This window comes from Pinus tabuliformis, chromosome X (assembly GCF_031772625.1).
Source record: "Pinus tabuliformis cultivar Carrire ecotype Pingquan chromosome X, CPIR1, whole genome shotgun sequence".
Taxonomy (NCBI): Eukaryota; Viridiplantae; Streptophyta; class Pinopsida; order Pinales; family Pinaceae; genus Pinus; species Pinus tabuliformis.
Genome location: NC_142308.1, coordinates 1,727,776,096 through 1,727,793,905, shown reverse-complemented (window position 1 = coordinate 1,727,793,905; position 17,810 = coordinate 1,727,776,096).

Here is a 17,810-nt window from a genome sequence, read left to right as displayed (position 1 = left end):
CTCCTCTTGATAGCTTGAGAAATATTCCCTTTAGTCATATGAGTTGAAGCTCTGCTATCAATATACCAAACACCAGCTGAAGCTGATCCTGACAGACACGCAAACTCATCTTCCAACCTGGAAGATAATTCTGAGGATTCTTGATTATCCATAACTTCTGTGTTATTCTCCTTTCTTCTGATGCTGTTCTGCCAACAACTGCTGCAAAATAACTGCGTCCTAGCTGAAGATCTTCTTTGCAAGGAAACTGCGCTGCCCCTTCTGCCTCTTGAAAGCTTTGATCTGGAGAATCGAATTTCTCTGTCGACTCACTCAGAGAAATCGATCTCACTTAAAACTTTGATCTCCTTGGCCCAAGGACTGCACTGCCTCTGGGATTTTGAACTACTGCCAAGGCAGGATTTCCGACCCCCTTCTTCCTTTCTGCTTTGATCTCTCTTGCTCAAAATCTATGCTCTGATACCATGTGAAAATTCGGTGATCCCGATTCTGCCGCAGTAACTAATAATAATTCTTCTATTTGTTAAATTACTTAAACAAATTATTCGCAGTTTTCTACGACGAACATCAAAATACATACACTGTAGTCTTCACAATTTTTTTTTGCGGAAAGTAAATACAAGGAAATACTAGCACATATATAACCACAGTGACATAATTATTTTTGGACCATTGTCCCCAGAAAAACCCAATGTGGGAAAACCGGTGCAGCAGATGAGGGTTTTTTTTATTAAACTTCAACAATAATTTATGTACAAGACAAAATAGAGGAAGAATCACTGAGAGAATTTTAGTGGTGATTTTCTCACAATCCACAGCGTTTTCTGATACCGAAGAGGACCTTCTGCCTCTTTCGCTGGTCTTTCTGCGTCACCCTCTACATAGTGAAAACGTAGGCCCTGCGTCAACCCTTCTGCGTCCCAACTCTGTGTCTCTCCTCTGTGCTGCCTCCTCTAGAGTTGTCCTGCACTCTCTGACTATGCTGATGCCCTCTCTCTCCCACTTGCAACTCACTCTCTAAGTCGATTTTCTCTTGCCGAACTTCAGCCAGTGAGAAAATTGATCTTCTTGAGCAACTAAGTATCTTCTCTGGTGTATTCTCCATCTACCCATCGACTTCTTATAATCTTTTGTTGGAGCACCAAAATTAAAACATAATCGATGACTAAGATTAACTGGAAATCGATCCATGTCTTCTTCTAGAAGATTCTCACTTGATTTAATTACTATCCTTTAATTAACCAGATTTCGTAAGTTTAGACTTAGGGAACCATTAAAAAAAAATTAATTATTTTAATTAAATCGTCTCTAGGTGGATTTTTCCCAAATGATTTCTGGGTATTGGAGAATGCATGTGTCTTAGCCTCTTTGCAAAATATTGAGGCAAGAGCACATTTGATGCTATAGAAATCAACATTCAGTGGCCTAGTTCCGATAGCAACTTCGATCACACGAAAAATTTGAATGTGGCTTTAACACCGATTAGACGACATTCAACGTGCCTCTCTTCCGCTGCGATTTCTTCATAGGCTTGGCGGCATGGTCCAATAGTCAACCAAATTCGTCTAATGGACATGACCTGTTGACTTTCCTCTGCCGAACAAATGATTTGCCCACCTGTTATGGCGTAACTCATAGGAATCATTGGTCTATCTGACTGTGGCTTTTTGAACATTGACGCGATGGTGGCTTCCTGTAATAATCAGCCTCCAATAACTCGATTTTAATACGACCTCTAACAATTTACTGCATGGCCCATTTGAAAACCTTCAACGACCACCAAAATTTTATGGACTTGGCCTTTGGAAATTTTAAACTTGGCATTCACATAAGAGTTGGCCCTTTAAAATAATGTGCTCAATAAAATTGAACCCCTTTTAAATGTTTTACGACCGCATTAACATTTCGACCAATAATGCCTGCCTTGGCTCAAGCTCTTTTGGCCACTAATTGAAATTGTCGAATACTTAATAAATGATAGACACTTTCACCTAGCCTTTTCAACAATTTTTGGCTTAAACCCTTGATTACAATCTTTCATCGAAATTGATCTACAACAAACCCTCAGGCTAGAAGGAACACCAACTCTGATACCACTTTTATATCCCAAATATAATTTTTGCAGAAAATTCCTTTAGAAAATTTAGCCATCAATTTAAATAACATTTTGCACATATTTAACCATAAATTTAACGACAAACTGGAAACATAAACTGCAACTGAAGAATAGACTAGATACACATGCAACAAACTCGAAAATTTAGCCGTCAATTTAAATAACAATTTGCACATATTTAACCATAAATTTAACAACAAACTCGAAATATAAACCGCAACTGAAGAATAGACTAGATACACATGCAACAAACTCAACCCTATTTTATTGATATACAATAACTGGTACAAAAACTGGAAATGGTTGAGAGGACGACCTCCCACAAATATCTACTACAAGCTGAACTGTCCTCCAAAACAAAGCTAAACTAACAGTTGAACTGTTGAATCTGAATGAATTCACCAAGGGGAGAGTTGGGTACTCGCCGAATCACTCGAGGGTTTCTGTCTTGGGGCTACTATGGTAGAGATTTATATTCTCCCACCCACATTAAAGACAAATGCTCCAATCCAAGATGTCTTCAAATGACCTCCTCCTCTTTTATAGATCTGATGGATAGATCTCCAAGCCTCTAGAAGCATATTATTTTATTAATGTCTTATTATTCTAGAAGCTCCTCCATTGACTTTATCTTAAGTGTCTTTTTAATTTATTTTATTTCACTGAAGTCACTTGAGACTTTTCCTCCAATTAATTACCTTTCCTTAATTAAATGACTCATTAAAGTCATTTTTAATTACGAAAATGGTAAAGCGTCCACCATACTCTCTTCAGCCATTGGAAGTCACTTCTTAGCATCCCATCTTGTAGATCTTCTCGTTCCGGTTCCAACGAGCTATTACACCGAGGTGTTCCATTAAATAATCTTCCCGGAATGCCACATCGAGCATAATTAATTAAGTTAGGCCCCATAATAATGTTAATTTCTGTAAGTTGTCGGAATACAACAGAACATAAAGCAAACTATGTGGACAATGGAATATGCCAAGCAAATGCCATTAGATCCCATAAAAACTCCGTTGGGACTCCTGATGATGTAATCCTGCTCCTGCGGCCTAGCCATCACATACCTTGGAAACCCATCCTAGCTGTACTATAAAGGAAAATAAAAATGGGGACATGACACGAATGTGCACTGCGCAGTTTGGAGAGAGTCTTTTTTTGCCCGCAAAAGTTTTAGCCTTTTAGAGTTTCAATTTTTATTTTTTTTTAATTATAAACTTTGAGAAAAACTTGAACGCAAAAAAACCTGCCCAAAAGAACAAACCCTAACATGAACTTAATAAAATGCATGGCGAATTTATTGAATTTGTTAAAGTTAGTGTATGTATTCGGGTTCGAGTTCGATTAAGGTTCAAGTTCGTCTTCAAGTTTGGAGAACCAAACCGAATAAGTTCGAATTGTGTTGAAGTTTGGCGAATTTCGAATCCAAAGGATTTTGTTCGCCGAACATGGTGACTTAGATTATGGGTGCTAGGTGTATAACAATGACAAGCTATTGAAGGGTTACAAGGGCAAGGCCATCAGTACTACATATAGAAATTCCACGAAATTTTGATTTTGCTAATATGAACAATCTGAAAACAAATTTTCTTTTGACATAGACACATAATTTCTCTACCAAATTGTAGCAGAATAAGAACAGAAATAAAAGCACAATTCACACAATAGAACACAATTTTCTAGAGAACCCAACTGGAAAAACCCTCACTTGCTTGAGAAAATTATTGAAGAAGAATATGACATAAACCTCTTACAAATAACCCTGCTTCAATAGAGAATACAAACTGATCCATTAGCCCTGAACTAGGCTTGAAACGACCCTGCAAGAATGCTGATCTACTTCCCTGAACCAGCTCACAGTAAGGCCCAAAATCCTTGCACATTCCTTAGGAAATAGACCCCTATTTCCTAGTGCATTCAACCTCCTAAGAAATAGGAATTCCTCCTATTTTTGTGTGTACTTCTCAAGGGAAATTCCCCTCCAATAATTCACACAAGGAAACCTTCTTGGCTCGTTCCCCTCACAAGCTCACAAACTCGTGCTCAAGAATGAATACAAGGTTGTTGAGGAATCTAGGGAAGCTAGATTAGGTCTTCTTTTAGATTGATTTCTCTTATATTGAAAAGTTCTTGTGATGCTATATTACTTCCTTTTGTTATTATTATGTTTTCTTCATCATCAAAATAAATGCCAAACAAATGAAGATCTCAGACTCAAGAAAAGAACACAAGATCTAGGCACTTAGCCAGGGAAAAACCCCTATGAAAGGGAAAACCCAGTGAACTCTTTCTCTAGTAGATTCACATCAATGATGAGAGAAACTTGAGCCTTCGACCAAAGACATAGGCTCCTTCCATCCTCCAAGGCAATCCTTAACTAAAATCTGTTTCTTCTTTCCTGCAACTTCTGCAATTTCGTCCTTGCATCCTCACTCCTTGTAACTGGCTTCAGAATGACGTGTGACAAAAAACATCATGACAAATTTCTCTTTTTATCCTCGCTTATAAATTTCTTTCTTATCTTGCGTTTCACATTCCTTTCCGTCTCAACTCAAATTGCAGATCGAAACTTATTGCTCTTTCTCCACAATAGGCTGAATGCACTTGGGTATTATAGTTGTTCGAAACTCCAACGTGAGGCCGACTTGTCAACTTCATTGAGGCCGACTTGAAGATTAGGAACTTGACTTTGGAGGAGGAGGAGAATACAAATAAAATAATTTTTCTCTTTGACTCAAGGATCCTAAGAAGGGTCTAGAATATAACAAATAATGACAATGAACCAAGATATAATCCTAGAAGCCTACAATGGAGGCTTTAACCTATTGACCATTGTCCCAAGCATGAAACCCATGCTTTAATAAGTCAATCTTTCTTTAATAAAAATTTATTTTTCTTTTTCTATTATATCATGACTCAAATACAATTATGAAGACCAACCCTAGTTACATTCTTGAACACTCCCTCTTAACTAGGGAGGTATTCATAGTTACATATATACATAGCTATAAGGATGATCTCAAAATGATATGTTCTACAAAGAGTTCCAGCACATGTAGTGCGATGGATTAGACACTTGACCAAGGTATCTAATCAGGTGGGACTAAGGTGTGTTCCAAGCTTTAGCCACTCTCGGTACCATCATGCTTTAGCTTGAACACCAACCTAGGGATCTAGGTGCGTATACAAGGTCAGAGATCCAAGACCAATGCCACCCTCTATACTTTGGGATCTAGACATCATCACCGGCCGGCCAGATGTCCTCCCAAGCATATTGTCGCCCCAAGATGCTTCATCTCTCCTTATCAACTAAACCAGATATATCCACCAATCCAAGCATGCTTCAAACATTCAACCTTCTTATGGAGAGATCTGCACAAACACAACCCCAATTAGTAATAAACTTTCACTATACATATTTAACACAAACCTTCGGGGTCCTTAATCATTCTGATGCTACTTAGATCATTATCATATCAAACACATCTAGTCAAAAGCTTTACTTCTTCAACTTTTTCAGTAGCACCAAACTCAGCCTCAACACTTCTTCCAAGAACATCCAAGTCTTGTTCACAACTTTATCAATCATGAATAACCATCAATATTGCTTCAGCTATTCTCTGATTTCAAGCATCCTCATTCATTCCTCTTCAAGCTCCCTCTCAACTAGGGAAATATACACATTCCTTTATCCAAGTAACTAGGGGACAAGTTCATCAACTATTTTGTTCTTCCAATCACACAAGCTCTTCCTTTTTGCATCAACAATTCATTGGAGAATCTAGACCTTCCAAAACTTCATTATTCCTTCACAACAAGGTCATCTATTGAACTTTAATGTCATCGAGGTTCTCCCAGCTCCCTCGTTCCATCATGCTCAACATCATCATTAAATATGAGGAAGGCATCTTCATTATCTTGAAGACTATGTACCTATAAACTTTCAACAACAAGTACAACCAAACACAAATATATATGTACAAGAGCATGAAGTCAACTTTATCAATATAGGGTTAGCATGTCATTATAATAGGAGCATAATAAATCAAATTTTAGACATTCAAGACTTAAACCTAGTTAGGTTTTATAATAAATCAAGAGTTTTATCCGTTAGATTTCTTGCAAAAATATTTACTAGGGTTTCATCACAAACCCTAGATTTCATCATCAAAACCAAATCATATCAATAATCGAAAACATTATACTTCTAGGGTTTCATTCTCATGCCCTAGAATATCAATATCTACTAGGGTTTTGTTACAAACCCTAAAAACTAAATCATGAATATCAACAATCAAGTTAGCATATCAACATTTCATCTTGAGGGTTCCATTATTACTTCCTAGATACTTATACCAGTCTCATACTAGGGTTTTATCGTAAACCCTAGATACAAACATCAAACTCCAAAATTAAATATACAACAAATTTTGACCAAGATAGGGTTTCAATTATATGGAAGCACATACACCCAAAGATCCATTTCTAGGGTTTTATATTGACTATTACAAGGGTTTTTGTCATAAACCTTAATTTACCAAACCTTAAGAAAACTAGGGTCTCTAGACATTAACAACAAACTCTGAAAGGCTAGGGTTTTACCATAACATTACCAAAACCCTAAACATTAAGAGAGTAGGTTTTCATTATGAGTTATATTTTATCATCAAACCCTAACTAGTCTACGGTTTCATCATTAACATACTCTAAGCATCAAGAGGCTAGGTTTTGTAACAAACACTAGAGATTAGGATTTTACCAAAGTAAACAAAAATAGCAAAGAGAGGGTTGATTTAATTTGGAGATTAATCTCCCTAAACAAGAATCTTGATGATTCAAAACTCTAGACATAAGATAGTTAGTAAAGTAAATTTCAAATGAATGTACCTTACAACGAGGATTAGTTCTAAATCTGGACTGGAAAAATACCTGGAGTTGCTTTTATTACAGACCTTGTAGGATTACCTTATTGAAGAGCTCCTTTTTGTGGCAAGGATTTTACCATAATTTAAGTATTTGAGAGTTGCCTTCTGAATTTTGACATGATATTTTTCCTTTATCTACAAAATCTTTGGAACATACTTTTCAAGGAAGGATTATATTTGAGAAACAATAATAAAGCTCAATATATTAGAAATGCTTATCCTTTTGAGTAAGAAGAAGCTTCTTTTGAGGGATTTCCTTTCTGTATAAGATTTTATTTTTCTCCATGTACCTGTAATATCTATTGAGAAGCATAACCAGAACATACAAATAGCATGGAGTTTTCTTTATCTTTTGAGTTACAAAGACCAATAATTTATTCTTGTTCATATATCTCTAACTATTTACAAATCCTAGACAAGCGGAAGCAAGTGAGATTTTTCATATGTACTATCTAGGAGTTAATCAACTAACTTTCTAAGAATCACGTTCTTTACAAATGAACAAGTTACACATACCTTTGTTTTGGTATTCTATTGAGCTTGTTGCCTTATCTTGCAAACTGCATACACATTGTTAGTTGACTAAAACATAAAGAGTGATATTGATACTTGCTTCTCTTTACTTGTAGTAGAGGTTTCCAAGAAGGAACTGCTACAGCTCTTTAGATATACTCCTCTTTATATTGATATAGACTACTTGCTTGATGGTAGAAAACGCAGAAAAGTCTTCTTTTACTCTTGCTAGACACCCATTCCAAAATGCATGTAGATCTTGATCATATGGTCCTTCCAGGTCGGCTTTATGTGACTATTGAGGCCTATTTCTTATACATATATGTGCATAAATTTTTGTCCTTTCTCAACAGAAGTCTTGGTACCTTTTCATAAGAGACTCTGGCTTCAAATTTTTGACCTTTCAGCTAGGCTTATAAGGCTTTCAAACAATTCGATCCTGATCAGTCAACAAGTAAATTTTATGCGGGCTTGAAAAAGGCTTCTTTTAGTCCATAATGAGATATTCTATTCCTTGAATTGATTACCCATAAAAATGTACACACTTCTGAAGTTTTCAGATTCTGAAATGACATACTGTTCAGATTTTAATATAGATTTCAGACTTCAATACTTGATCTCGGAACCTCGCTCATTAACATAAAGATTTCGGCCTTGTAAATGCTTAATTTCTAGACTTTTAAATCTTCAAATGATGCTATTCGATTCCCTTGAGAACTTCAGTCTATGGGCCCAGGTCTGCAGTGTTTTATTCACAGAGTTGCCCAGAATTTTGATTTTATGCTTGACATTTCTTCTGGGTAGTTCGATCTGAGGGATTAAATGCAAATGACCCTTCTTTCTTCACATATCTATGATCTTCAGGCTGCCATCATACTGCTGTCTTTTGCTCTGATACCATGTTGAGAAATCTAGGGAAGCTAGATTAGGTCTTCTTTTAGATTGATTTCTCTTCTATTGACAAGTTCTTATGATGTTATATTACTTCCTTTTGTTATTATTATGTTTTCTTCATCATCAAGATAAATGCCAAACAAATGAAGATCTCAGACACAAGAAAAGAACACAAGATGTAGGCACTCAGCCAGGGAAAAACCCCTATGAAGGGGAAAACCCAGTCAACTCTTTCTCTAGTAGATTCAGATCAATGTTGAGACAAACTTGACCCTTTGACCAAAGACATAGGCTCCCTCCATCCTCCAAGTCAGTCCTCAACTAAAATCTTGTTTCTTCTTTCCTGCAACTTCTGCAATTTCGTCCTTGCATCCTCAGTCCCTGTAACTGGCTTCAGAATGACGTGTGAAAGAAAGCATCATGACAGACTTCTCTTTTTATCTTTGCTTGGAAATTTCCTTCTCATCTAGCCTTTCACATTCCTTCCTGTCTCAACTCAAATTGCAGATCGAAACTTATTGCTCTTTCTCCACAATAGGGTGAATGCACTTGGGTATTTATAGTTGTTTGAAACTCCAGTGTGAGGCCGACTTGTTAATTTGTTTGAGGCAGATTTGTCGTTTTGAGACCGACTTGAAGATTAGGAACCTGACTTTGGAGGAGGAGAATAGACATAAAATAAATTTTCTCTTTGACTCAAGGATCCCAAGAAGGGTCTAGAATATAACAAATAATGACAATGACTCAAGATATAATCCTAAAAGCCTGCAATAGAGGCTTTAACCTATTGATCATTGACCCAAGCATGAAACCCATGGTTTAATAAGTCAATCTTTCTTTAATAAAAATTTCTTTTTCTTTTTCTACTACATCATGACTCAAATTCAATTATGAAGACTGACACTAGTTACATTCTTCAACAAAGGTGTGCCTTCGATCTCCTTGTAAGCACTTCAAATAGGCTATTTTTAGTAAGTTCTATGTTTAGGAAGTCGAACTGGTGCTTTTCTAGTTGACAGTAGTTAACACAACTTGTTAACTAGTTCCTCCTAAAATTTAGGAGGCTAACTCCAGAAATTTTTTCAGTTCCCAAACCAACTCACACTAGAAGACAGTTAACTTGGTCTTCCACAAACTGGTACTAGTCAAACTGCTTCTTGAACTTGTTCACATTACTGGAACTCGTACATGACTAAAGAGAACACAAATTCAATTCCTTGAATTAAGGCACAAATCAAGGAATCCATTGCTTCGCTACTTTTCAACAATACAACAACAAAGATACCACCACGTTAACTGGTAGTTTTGCGTTACAAGGCCAAAGTCTAACATGACAACTTTTTGGTGTGAATAAGGTATTATACACGATCTCTTCTTCTTATCCTTGTCTAATGATCCATGACACCGATTAGCAGCATCATGTGGAATGGAATCTACAAAATGTTAATTCATGGAGCTACAAGTGCAAAGATGCCAATATTTCAAGACAGTGGAAGACGTCTGCAGGCATCAAATTTGATAGCCAAATTTGCCCCTACAGCGATGGGTACTCTCCAACAGGCCAAAGATGTATACTATACATTGGCACACACACCCACGCCCAATATCAAATATTAGTTTAGTTTATGCATATATATATATATATATATATCACACATACATATATAGTAGAGGGTGTGTGCTCACTCACTTGTCTTAACAGGAAATGTAACCCCTGTAGGGTATTTTATATATATATATATAATAAGGCTCAATCCCCATTACAAGATTTTCTGTGCACTGTAATATTTATCTACAAGCATGTAAATACTACAGTAAGCTTGGATTTCTGTCTAATCATTAGCCTTGACTTCATACCCATAGTCCACAGGAGCAGGAGTTAACTTCCAGAATTTCACACAGATATTACTAGTAGTATCTAGGTTTCATATCTTCCGGTGCTCAGGAGCAATTAGTAGAACAGTCACACATATGCGCATGTATACTCTTGCAACAAGGGATTGGATATATTAAATACCATCAACCAATTGATGTCTCTGATGCATCCTAGTGGCATGCACAACTGGAGTTATTCCCAATGTTACCCAATACAGGTTGCTATCCTCTGTATGATGCCAATTTGCAGTACATAGTTTCTTCACATACATGAAAATAATGACAAGACAACCAAGTTTATGCATCTTCTTGCTCTGTAATTTCCAGGTATATTAAAGGTCATAGATCTCACACCATTTTTGGAGACTTTTAGAAGGTTTAGCTAGTCCTTTAAGGACTGTAATGCAACCCTGTAGCACACCTGTATCTACAGTCACTTATAGTCATGAATATGACACATTACCAGTGTAGGTTTCAGTAGGTAAGAATTCCATAAAATTATAGTTTTTGATTGGACGTCTAAGCTATGGACTGTCTAAGTTATTTCCTCCTATCATACAGGGTCATGTAATGCAACTACTCTTCCAGATAGGGCCACAATCTCATTCAATGATGGAGTGACTGGATTCAACAGTCCACACACGAGGTTTATAATTAATTCTTAGGCTTATAATGTGTGCTTTTCTTGTGCAGGACCATATATGTATTTGTATGTATAACCATCAAATGAGTTGAACCCTACCCAACCAAGTTTTCAAGCTGAAATCCATTAGGTTATGATAATGTTCACCTACAGGACTGAGTATAATTTGGAGGCCAGACTTTCCAGTAGTATTTGTATTATGCACATTATTTCACCCAACATTATATAAGCATTGCTAAGGTACATACATAATCAACAACCATGTTTCAGATATGATAATAACATCATCATACATTATGTCTCATATGCCAATCGTACGAACTTAATTCAATAACAGAGACATGAAATTCATTGCATAATCCACAAATAAGAAATACTTATCTCAGATGAAACTGGGCAATTGAGTCTGGGACAACAACTCTCCACCCAACCATAGACAAACTTCCACCGGCTCTTGTAGCTGTCACCTCGGAACCAGATTCCAGAGCTTGAAGAGATTGCTCAAAGGAAAAAACCAAATCTGCCTGTTGAACCAGGGGCTCCAAAGTTCCAACCTACCTCCACCTTTCAGCTACCACAGGTAATGAGCCAAGCAAGGGAATCCAGAGGTCTAATACTTCTACCCTTCAGTTATAAAATGGCTAATTCCACCAATTCTTCCATTGCTCAACCGAGATATTTTCTTCTCTAAGAGCTATAGATGTGCAAAACTGTAGATGTCTTCAGGTGTCTCTAAACCACAGATATGCACAGGTCTTTGTAGTCTGCTGCATGACATAAAAAATTTACTGTCAAATTGTCCACCAAGAAAACTACACCATTGACCGTGAATTGCAAGCACGAGTTCTCGCAGTTCTAGATTTTCTGTTCCATCATTTCTGTGTTATGTTCTTCACGCTGCTCGTGGTCTTAGACTATCACTGTTGCGCTGGTATAGCCTCCACGACCCCTGTTCAGAATTTCACCAGCACCACTCTCCTCATGCCATTCTCTCTGTTCTGGCTGTTCTGCCTACGTTACAACCTCTCTTCTTTGCCTGCGTAAGACTATCCACAACAGTTCGTAAAAATTCCTATACCCGCGTTAGTTATTGCTTGCAGTCTCTGTGCTTTCGTTCCCTATTCTCAGATTTCATGCTCTCTCCTCTTCAAATTTCTTTGCCTGCGTCATCTTCTCCTTTCTCGTAACCTCTCTGCCTGCGTATCTTTCTCCCTTCTCTGCTTCGAATTTTTCTCTTTTTCCTTACCCTCCTGCGCAACTGCGGTCATCTTCCTGTTCCTGTAACTCCAATTCCACTTCCCGGTAGTTATTTTCCAGTCTGGCCCAACTCCTTTGGACCAATACCTGTCTCTCTGTCCCCTGATTTTCTATTTGTTTGCCTTGTCATCCTTGATTTGTTTTGTGTCTGCCTGTCAGAATCTTGCAAGTCAATCACCATAGTGCCACTTAATCCTCCCTCCATGGCTGTAATAAATAAGACAAGCTATATACCAAGCAGTAATCCTCCTCAGCCTTGGAATCCATGTCCCTTAACTCAGCCCCCATATATATATATATATTATCAAAATATTTATAACATTTACAAAGGTGAAAAGTGACTGGGGTTATCACAATCCTAGGCATTCTTATGAGATTTTAGGCAGCCGAAATAGCTACTGTAAAATTACACGTTTATTAGCATTTTAAAGTGTCGGCATTATTGGGTCTTGAATTGGAAAAATCTTTGAAGATTAAGTTGCTTAGCATTAAGGGGGATTCTGATTTAATTATCATGCAGCTTAAGAATAAATTCACATGTAAAAATCAAAGATTAAAAAATTATCGAAATGTTGTGTGGGATACTATGGAACACTTTGATGCCCTTGACCTCAAATCTATCCCAAGAGAGCAAAATAGTTTGGCAGATGAACTTGCCATAGCTGCTACTACTTTCCAGTTATCTAATGAGATAATTAATTATAAGATCAAAATGGAAGTAATATTTAGACCATCTATTCCAGATAACTCAGAGCATTGGCAAGTCTTTAATGATGAAAAACAGGTCATTCGTTTTCTTAATAGTCTGGATGAGTTTGAAGATTTCCGGATAGATTCTCAGGAGGATGGGTCTTTAAATTATGAGCATATCATAAATCCTACTCCTAGGAATGTGGTTGCCTTAGAGCAACATTTTGATCGACATGATGCCACGAAGTTGAGAGAAGAAAATAAGATGGACCCACGCGAATATCTCGAGATAAACATTGGTACTTCTGAAAACCCAAAGATTGCTAAAATTGGTAGAGGTACTAGTGTGGAGGAAAGAAAAAAGTTAACTAATTTGCTTCGCGAATATCGAGATGTTTTAGCTTTTTCTTATGATGAATTAAAGGGCTATAGGGAAGATGTCATGGAACATACTATCCCCTTAAAAGACGAAAATGATAAACCCTTTCGCCAGAGACTTAGGAAAATTAATCCTAAATTAGCCCCTTTGGGTTAGAAAGAGCTTGCGAAAATTCTTGTAGCAGGAATTATCGCTCAAACCAGGCATTCGACATGGTGTTCAAATCTGGTGATTGTTAGGAAAAAGAATGGTACTATAAGGTTTTGTGTCGATTTTCGAAACCTTAATCTAGCATGCAAGAAAGATAATTACCCTTTGCCAAACATGGAGACTTTGTTGCAAAGAGTAATCGGTTCTGGAATGATGTCGCTGCTAGATGGTTTTTATGGATTCAATCAAGTATGGGTTAAAAATGAAGATCGTCATAAAACTACATTCACCACACCATGGGGTACCTTTGAATACATCAGAATGCCGTTTGGATTAACAAACGTTGGGGCTACATTCCAAAGGGCTATGGATTATGCCTTCAAGGGGTTAATCGGGAAATTTATTGAGATTTACCAAGATGATCTTACTGTTTTTTCTAAAGATGGTATTAGTCATGTAAATCATCTTAGGCAGGTTTTCGATAGATGTAGAGAATACGGGATTTCTTTGAATCCAGCTAAGTCTGTTTTTGGAGTAACAGAAGGGAAATTACTTGGCCATATCATTTCTAAGGATGGAATCAAGATTGATCCTGAAAGAATTGAAGCAATCCAAAAGATTCCTCTTCCTCATAATCTTAAATCCCTTCAGTCTTTCCTTGGAAAGACAAATTTTATTAGAAGGTTTATTCCAAATTACGCAGAAATAGCTAAGCCTATTCAAAGTCTTCTAAAGAAAGATGCAAAATTTGTTTGGCAAGAAGACGACAAAAAGGCTTTTCAAGAAATCAAATGTGCTATTGCAAGAGCTCCTGTCTTAGTTAGTCCCAATTATTCCAAGGATTTCATGATTTTTTCTTTTGCTTCCGAAGATACCATTGCTGGTGTCCTGCTACAAAGGAATAAAGATGGTCACGAGCAACCTATTGCTTTCATGAGTAGAGCACTTCAAAATTCCGAATTGAAGTACAATACCATGGAAAAGCACGCATATGCCTTGGTCAAGTCTCTTAAGCACTTCAAAACTTATGCGGGTTATTCTAAAATCATTGCTTTCGTCCCACATTCCGCTGTTAAAGATATATTAACTCAAACCGATTACTTAGGGACTCGCGCTAGGTGGGTTACTAAAATACAAGAATATGATTTAGAGATCAGACCCACCAAGCTAGTCAAAGGCCAAGGTTTGGCTCAGATGTTGACTGAAGGTAACGAAAAGACTCTTGGTTTATTTTGTCTTAGCAATCTATCTTCGCCTGATTTGCAAAGATTAGGAGAGCATGAGTGGTACAAGGACATAGTTTATTACTTGATTAATCTTGCATGTCCTAACCATTTAGTTGCTCATAAGAGAAGGGCTCTTAGACTAAAAGCCACTAAGTATTGCCTTATGAAGGATGGCCTTGGGTGGAGAAATCTTGAGGGCATAGTGCTTAGTTGTGTTGATGACGTTGAGTCCAAGAAATCAATCTCTGAGTTTCATTCAGGGTTTTGTGGTGGTCATTATGCTGCTAGAACTACTGCCCACAAGATCCTGAGAGCTGGTTATTATTGGCCTTCAATTTTTTCTGATGTGCACAAGTTCATAAGAGCTTGTTAAGCCTGTCAACTATTCACTGGGAAACAGAAGCTTGCTGCCCTGCCCCTACAACCTGTCATTGTAGAGGCACCTTTTCAGCATTGGGGTCTGGATTTCATAGGGAAGTTCCATGAAAATTCTAGCAATGGCTACTCATGGATTTTGACTACTACAGATTATTTCACTAAATGGGTTGAGGCCATTCCTGCTAAGAATGCCACTGAAAATGTTATTATGGATTTCGTTGAAAATAACATCATTACTAGATTTGGTGTCCCTGCTAAGATCACTACTGACAATGCCAAAGCTTTTAGTTCCTCAGAGTTTTCATCTTTCTGTTTCAAGTATGGCATTGTCTTATCTCATTCGTCAAATTACTATTCTCAGGGTAATGGTCTGGCTAAATCAAGTAACAAGAATCTCATAACCATTATCAAGAAGATAGTAGGAGATAATAAGAGATCATGGGATAAAAAAATCAAGTATGCTTTATGGGCAGATAGAATCACTAAGAAGAAATCTACTGGTAAATCTCCCTTTGAATTAATTTATGGCTTGGATGTAACCTTACCTGTGCACCTGAAATTGCCATCTTATCAGCTCCTTCAGAATTTTTCTACTAATAAAGATGTTGTTCAGAATAGAATAGATCAGATTGTGGAGTTAGATGAAGCTCGTAGGACAGCTTTTGATGCTATATCTAAAAATGAGTCTAACATTAAGAAAAGCTTTGATAAATTTTCTCGATCTAGATCTTTGCAGGTGGGAGATATGGTATTTCTTTGGGATTGCAAGAATGAGAAACCAGGAAAACATAAGAAGTTTGACAGTTTGTGGCTGGGACCTTACATCATTTGAGATATCGTTGGACCAAACTCATTCCACTTGAGCAGATTGGATGGTGAACCACTTGCTCTACTTGCGAATGGCCAAATGCTCAAACTGTTCTTCAAAGATGATATCTGATGCCATAGGGCATCCTTTGTATTGTATTTCTATCCCTACTCCTTGTTATTTCAGCATTTTATTTCTATTTAGGATTAGATTTATTTTCCTTGTTAATAAATGAAGAGCTTCTATCTTTCATGTGCTTAAATGTTATATGATGATTTTTGAACGGACGCTACTTATTTATGTTGTGTGTTGCGTGGATGCAGATCCTGGATTCTCACACTCCTGCAGTGCAGCAACGTGTTCCCAAGTGGAGCCAGATGTTGACCACTATGTTTCAACTTCCCATAGCAGTACACCCCCTTTTCTTCGCAAAAAGGATAGCGCTTGATTGACGTGTCCGTGCCATTCGACAGTCATCGTCGACTTGATCAATTTATGTTGTAAACCCAGTCTGCATATGTGAATTGTAAATAATCTTAGCAGAGTTGAGTCATGTATGTAAATTGCCTAGGTGGACCTAATTTTCTAGTGATAATCTACGTTCCGTAAGGTTTTTTGTCTCACCGATCCATGATCGGCAGAGTTTTCCTTCAGCCTAACCCCAAAGCCGGAATGAATTTTGTCATTAGAATCTTAGAGGAATCCTAGTGTGTTAATCTGCTAGATTATAGTTGTGTCGCAGAACTGGGTGGTTTATGAGGGTCTATGTCAAATGGGTTTTCCCCCTTGAGATGTAAAATTGTAAAAGTCATGATGTAAAGTGTCTTGAGGGTTAGGAAATGTTTTAATCCCCTCATAAGTCCTAAGTCCTAGTTCCTAGGTGATTTTTCCAAAGGCTAAGTTCGAGGATCCATTTAAAAATAAATTTAAAAATTTAAAAATTTAAAAAATAAAAAAACAATAAAAAATAAAAGATATAGATAATTAAAAAATAAAAAAAAAATAATAAAATAATAAGATAAAATAAAAACTTAAAAATAATAAAATAATAATATTTTTGAGTAAATAAATGAAGAATTTCAATTTTTTAATACATTAAAATTCGACGGATGAGATTAAGAGATATCTTAATCCTCATCGACGGTCGAGATCATTTTGACATGGATCACTTGAACTAGCCGTTGGGAATTTTTCCTTTAAATAGGGTGCTAGGGGTCATTTGAGATCATTCTATCTGTGAGTCTTGTGCTGAAGAAAGCTCTCTTGTAAACTTTTTCTGGTGCTAATAAAGAAAGACTTTGGGGTTGAAATCTTGCTGGTGTTACTCTCCAGAAGTGCTGTGAGCTGTTTTATTTTCTGCATATTTTTATTTTTCAGCCATTAGTAATAGCTTGATTGAGAGTATTGTTGAACACAGGTATCTTGTTCACTTACTAGGGTTTGAATGGTAGTAGTATTTATGAAATAATGGCAGGTATCTCCATTGCATTTGGAATCTAGTACTGTTTTCTCCCTCTTTATTAACGATTGAAATAAGCTGTGCAGGAAACCCTTATTGAAGAAATCAGTGAGCGTTTGGGGACGTTCTCGGCTGAACCAAGGAACTCCTGCAAAGCACTCTCTTGTAGAGCCCAGCTAGCTTTTTTATTATGGGTTTATCATTTAGAGTTTATTTCTGAGTTGCATGAGAGTTTTTTCTAAAGCATTTCATAGCCAATCTGAAGTTCTGAAAATATTATTGATGATAACTGACAAATCTGGCTGTTGTAGAGCTATAATTCTGTAAATATTGTAATTTTTGACCAGTTTGCAGGGTTTTAGTTTTAATATTTGCATATATTCTCCGGGTGCTTGTCTTCCATTACAGGTTGCAGGGTTTTCTAAAGACTTCCAAGGGTTTGATCAGCTCCCTGCTATTGCTTAGGGTTTTGTTGTGTTACGGGTTTAACTGTG